A 6727-nucleotide genomic window follows, 5' to 3' on the forward strand; every position below is an offset into this window, starting at 1 on the left:
CACCAGCAGCGCGGGCTCTGGGCTGGCTGTGGGTGCCTGGAGGTGATTCATCTGTGGGAGGAGGAGCCCAAAGTGTCCCTTCCCCTCCCGCTGAGCCCAGCACCCACGGCATCACCTGCACACCCCATGGCCCCCCCAGGGCTTGAGGCATCGCCCACAGCATCGAGTTGGGATTCAGAACCCTTGCTGCCGCCGGCAAGCTCTGCCACCTGCTCCAGTGTGCCCAATCCACCAGGAATTCTGCCTGGGCGAGCAAAAAGCCAGAGGAGCAGGTGGAGGTGTTGGCTTTCAGGGCAACATAATGAAGGGGAAGGCTCAAGAGTCCCGGTCTTTCCTGGGTCTCCCACTCAGTGTGGAAACTGATGGCTGTAAGAGAAAACTGTGGTGTGGGTAACCAAAGCTGAGCCTTTGCCAAAACCAGCAAGGCTTGAAGCCATGCTGTGTGAAAAATCACACGTCTTCCGATGTGCCTTTTGGGCACCGGCTGTGCCACATCCGACCTGAATCACCCACCCCAGTGTTACCCCAAGGACAACGCGTGGGGTGGGATACGCCTGGGGCAGGGACAGAAATAGGTGGTTTCCAAAACCAGTAATTGGAGTGGATGAGGTGCTGGAGGGGCACCCTGGGGGGATAATAGCTGCGATAACGCTGAGGGGAGACAAAAGCACTGCATGCAATGTTATGAAAGAAGAAAACCCTGGGAGAACAACTAGGCTGTAATTACAGGTTATTTCAGATTCTGTGACATCTAAATGTCAACCTCGTAATGCCGTAACAACAAGCACTCAGTACAGCACCGCGCCGCACGCCTGATGAGCGCAGCCCTGGGAGAGGTGCAGCAGCCTCTAGCTCTGCTCCCGCTCCCCTTCCACCCGGCATGCAGAGCCACATTGTGCATCAGGAGACACGAGGCTGCCCTTGCTTGGCATCCAGGTCCAGGGGGATCACACTGTGACCAGGGGGTCACTCTGAGCAGTGCACCCTTCATCTTTCCCAGCAGAAGTGCCCGGGCAATGACAGCATGACCACCATGGGGCTGGCAAAATGCTCTGAGTCCTTAGTCAGCACTGATGCAAATATCCAGAAACCCGCTTGAACTGGTGTCCATAAAGTTCTCCATCACTGAACCCCATCACTGCATCCTGCCTAACTGTCTAGGGCACGAAAGTGCAGAAGGATGCCTGGCTGAGGCTCACCTTTCTGGTCCTGCTGTTGCAGATGCTCTCCCTAAACAAGTGTCTCTAATCCCTCTGCCTTCACACCTCAGTGCTGCACAGATCATGCCCTACCCACTTGTTCTGCCAATACGGTTGGTCCCAAAGCACAGTGGGTGAAATTACAGCAGCTCTTGCTGCTAGGCAGCCTCCTCCACGCAATCAGTGGTTTCAAAGAGTTTCAGCTGCTTGTGAGGTTTGATCTTTTTTCAAGTTTTCCTGTGGGCAGTGCTCATTGCAGTGTCCAGCCAGAGGAAAAAGCTCTAAGATTAATTGGTTTAAATGCCAGAGAAAGCTCCTTTCTCCCGTCAGCCCCATCGGCAGCACCGTGCTCACCTCCCATGGAGCCCAGGACCTCACGTGCAACATCAGCTGCTCCTGAGAGAGCAAAACCCATGCTGGTTATAGCCACCTTTTTTTTTTTTTAGGAAAGGACTAGATAGGACCAAAGTTCCCCCCATCCTGCACACTCACCTAACTGGGGTTGTGAACCTGGTGTTGCCGATGCCCTGGTACCACAGAGCATGAAGCATCGGGCACAGGGAGCAGTTTTTTCTCTAGTGAAAGGAAAATGTGACTGGATCGGCCCAGACAAGGCCTTGGATATGACTTCCTCCTTCCTGTAATTTGCAAAGTTCCTGCTTTATTGTCTGAACAGCCACGGCATATTTCCAACTAAGGCAAGAGGAAGCTTTCAGCCTTTCAACTTGGCCATTTCAGTCTCTCAACCTACTTCAAAGGAAAACCTCCTATCCAAACTCTGGGTTACCCCTGACTAGTCATACTGCGGTGCTTTTTTTTTTTTTTTTAATCTCTTGGGAAATAAATTCACATAGTTGGCTTCTCTCCCTTCTCAGATATGAAAGCATCTCCCCAGCTATTTCAAGGTAGGGTGAGGAATTCTAGGAGGTTCAACTGGAACAGCATATAAGTAAGAAATGTGTGGAAACCAGGTAGTTTTTTCCACCTTATGTTTGCATGTTGAAAGTATCTTTCCTGGTGATTTCATTTCCTTAGTTGCTCATCTGTAAAGAAATCCAAAACTGCCTCTGCCCTGGTCCTTGGGAAGGGCTGCAAAGTGATGGAGGTGAAATTCTTGCTAACTTGATTTCCTCAGCATCTCCTCAATGTGCCACAATGTCTCACATGTCCCGTGAACCACTGGAATTGCTGGCTGAAATCTCACATCTCGGGGATTCTCTGAGTGCCTAAAGAATGAGCTGGTGGTCAAATCTCCCATCACCTTCAGGAATCAGTGATGTGCAGAGAGTCCTGGAAGTCAGGGTCTGAGAAAGGTGCCTGGAGGATGGGCTTCTGTATCAACATCCTGGCTTTTAGCAGTCTTCTGGGATAACCAGCATTGCTTCTTCCTCATTTCCACTCCTTCTCTTGTAGGCTGAAGGCCTGTTACATCTAATTTGGAAATTTTCTGTTGCAAAATGTGACGCATTGAGTTCAGAGTGAAATTGTGACACCGTCTTCATTCGAAAGAGGCAGAACTAGGGAAACTCTGCCTATGAATTGCAAATCTCTAAATCTCTTCCCTTCTCCCTGCAGCTGTCTCACATCTCCAACTCATTTTAACACAGCTTGGTTCCTCCTTGGAAAAAAATGTTGGTCTCTAAGAGAATTTGCTTAAAAGAACAAGAACCAACTGTGGTACCAGCTCCCGGTTCATATCACGTCTCCTTGCAGTTGCTTCAAGCAATTAGCTGGTGTCATGTTAGCAGTGATGGGATGCCAGGTCATCAGCTACTGGTCCTCATAGTCCTGGATCACATCTGCCAGCCCAGTGGAGAAGCCAGACACTGCAGGAGTGCAGTGGTCCTAGTGGCTTTATGAACTTGTGCTTTCAGCCCCAAGTCAGGAAATAGTCTCTTTTCACCAGTACTGGGCATTGGTTCAGGATAACATGGTGCTGACATCTCTTTGCTGCTTCAAGTCATCCTCTGGCAACCTTCACACTTAGATAGCAGTTTGTTTACCACCTCTTACCTCTGAAGATAATCTTGCCTCTTTTTCCTACCTCTTGTTTTGGCACCAGCATCTCACAGCCCAGCCAAGGTGCTGGAGTAGGCTGTCCTTGCAGGAAAGGCAGCGAAAACCCCGTCTGAAAGAGGCTTTCCCCCTCACCAACTGTATTTAAGGCTTCGAGGAATTTCCTCATCTCTCCCAACCTTGTCTAAAAGGTAAACACCTTGGGCCAGAGCTGCCCTTGCTGGGTGGCCGTGCAGTGCTCAGCACAGTGGAGCTGCCTTCAGACGGGGTCTCTCATGCACAAAGCCCTCTTTTAAATAAATGCTAACTCAGTTGTTCCCTGCCTGTGCCAGGCATAGCTCGCTGAAGGCTCAGGCTTGCCCATCTCAGTGGTAATCAGGGATGCAGACTCACAAAGAGCATCATTACTGACTCACCACTGGGAGTTTTTGCATATTTCTATGGAAGTTGCAGATGGGATCCACCATTTGGGACCATTCGGTGACCCTGTGCCACCAGCCTGACTGCAACGAGCAGCTCTGGGGACACGGAGAGCAATTTTCTGTGGCCAGCCACAGCATCGGCTTCTGCAAAGCAAGAGATTTCGGTGCTCAACTCAAAGAAAGAGAAGATCTTGCCTTCTAGAAGGCTTCACATCAGCATTTTTTTGCTTTCCTTCACTGAAGTCATGCTTCATTTGACACTTTTGACCATGGTAAAAATCACCAGCACCTCACCCCCTGGGAGGAGGCTTCCCACGGAGAGGGGTGCTCCATGTCTTTTCTAAAGCTTGGTGCATGTAATTGTTGCTTCTTTGTTGCAATTGCAGTGCAAATACTATACACAGGATAAATGCAATGAAATTGGAATTTGCTTAAAAATCAGGAAATACTACTGGAGAGAAGTTTTTGTTTGCTTGATTTTCTGCTCTGGTGGATGTAGATTTGTGGCTATAAATGAGATCTCTCCTAGAGCACTGACTTAGCCAAATATTTTACACTTGCTCCTCAGTATATTAGGGCCATTCATTCTTGCCTGCCAGTCAGCCATAAGCAGGAACTTAGCACATATTTTGTCTATCAAAAATCCACAAAAATACACCACAAAACCACAAGGGAAGCTTGAGAGTGGATCCTGTCCCATGTATGAGGGTCTTTCTGTCCCCTGGGCTTATCACACAGGTGGAGGAAAGAGTAATCTTTTCTCTCTTTCTCCAGGTCATTAAGAAATCTCAAACCTCATCAAGTGCAAGGAGGAAAACAGTCAAACAGCCCTGCCTGATCCACTCCCGTGTGTCCTGCCAAATAAACATCTCCGCAGGCAGCATGTGGTGGTAACTCCCGGGAAAAATGTCCTGGGAAAAACGGTGGGGGAAATGACTCCAGACAGGGTTACCCCCATGCCAAGGCCAAAATAAACCACTCTTCCCCCAGCAATGAGTCCCACTCTGACGGGAGCTCCGGGGAGAGCTGCTGGGAGCTGTTGCAGTTGCAAGTCCCCTCTCCTGCCCAGCCCTCCGGAAACCCCCTCCAGTTCCCATGTCCTCAGTGGGTTACTGCAGCATCCAGCTCTGTACCGGCAAGCAGCAGGGAAGGGCACCTACAGCTCCAGCGAGCTGCTCCGCTCCCCCAAAAATCAATGGCAACATTTCCACTGGTGGCAGCTGACGCAGGTTTGAGTTACAATGATGAGCCGTGACAGCGTGATCAAGGCTGGCATCAGCAAAGATGTGGGCTGGCATTGGCACTAATAAGCAACAGCAAGGCAGTTTGGTACTCGCCACCAAATGCTCCCCAGCCCACCCCCTCCTGCCAAGTACCCCAGCCGTGCTTTTGTCTCATTGCACGCAAACATCTGACCCTGAACTTTCAGCTTCATGAATTTCCAAAACCAGAAGCCAGATGTGATGAAATCCTTCCCTGCAGCAAGCAGAGACAGCAAATAAGTCACTGTGCTAGAGTAGGAGCAGCATTGCCCAAACGGGATTTCCCCCGTGGAGGAGGTGGACACGCAGGACCCGCTCCGTGGGCTCCGGGCACAGCGCCGGGGGCTGGTGGGTGGAAGTGCCACAGGGCAACGCCTCGCTCCCCCCTTCCTCCTGCCTGCGAGACCCGAGGGTGGTGCCGAGCAAAAACAAAGGAAATGAGAGCGGTGATGAGCAGAAGTGAGAGTGGGAGTATGGAGGGGCTCTGAGGGATGAAAATCCCTTAGCAAATAACGAGGCTTGTAAATTAGTCCTACTTAATAAAAATACGTGAATAAATTAACTTTGCCTGCTGGTTAAATCTGTTCAGTTTTTCTCTGTTGCACCATTAAGCAAACTCTGGCGAGGCAGCTTACCTCTCGAGCACATAATGTGGCACTATCTATAATGGGTGACATTTTCTATTTTGGCATGCCTTTATCTTGCTAAGGAACACCACCTCGCAGGAGAGCAAAGCAATTTCCAGCAGCTCTGCCTCCCGCCAGCCCCCTCCCGCCCAGGGAAAGCATCGCAGCCCAATTCCGCTCTGGGGACGAGGTGCCTGATGTGCTGCACAAGCTGTTTCTGCAAAGCAGAGACTGTCGGAGCATCCTCCGCTCCTCAGGGCCTCCCTTCCCATTTCTATTCCTGGGGTCCTGCTCGCACCCCCAGGAAAGTGAAAAACCAAGTTACTACAGGGACTAAACTCTTGCAGCCATGCTGGCAGGTCCCCTCTGCTCACCCCGCGCAGGCTGCCCCGGGTGTCATCTCTGTCACGCACTTCTTTAGGTCTAACTCCATACCTGTGGTTTTCCCATGACTCTCCTTGCTGGTCCTGCAGGCTGGAACCACCCGGCGCTCTTCTTCCCCGAGTCTCCCACTCAAGTGTCATGTTTGCCACAGTGTCCCAGGTTTAGTTTCTCACATGAAAATCTGAGTTCTGGGTTAAGTGGCAGAATGGCAAAGAGCCAGCTTTCAACATCTCTTTTCTCCTCAAAACAGATTCATCACTTAACTATGTATGATACATATCTATATTTGATGACATCAACTCAAGCAACGGTTCTCTTGTGTTAACACCTTTTCATGGGCATTGATTTCTCAGTGATGTTCAAGATATCAGCCTTCAGCATACACACGGTTCAATATCAGTACAACTTCACCTCTAAAATAACCGTAATGGGTATCAAAGTGACTTTTTCCTTCCTATATTTAAAAAACCCCTTCTGACACTAATGAGATGACACTTCCCAGCACAGTGTAACACTTCACAAAGTTTATTACCCTCCTAAGTAACAAACCTCAGCATCAGTATGATAAATGCCAGTTTTTCAGCTACCGTCCAACCCTCACCTTCTCACTAGCGCTTCGCAAGGTGTTCACCTTCCAAACCCAAATTCTTCCCTTACTGATTTCTACATGGCTATTAAAGCAAAAACTCATGTGTGAGGGTCACGAGGCCATGGAGAAGGATGGCGCATGGGACACTATCCATTGCCTCCTGTGGTGGATGTGCAGACGAGGGCAGGAGAATTGACCCCCTAGATGCAGGCAGCCAACAGGGGCTCTG

The sequence above is a fragment of the Grus americana genome, chromosome 17 (genome assembly GCF_028858705.1).
Source record: "Grus americana isolate bGruAme1 chromosome 17, bGruAme1.mat, whole genome shotgun sequence".
In the NCBI taxonomy this organism is placed as follows: Eukaryota; Metazoa; Chordata; class Aves; order Gruiformes; family Gruidae; genus Grus; species Grus americana.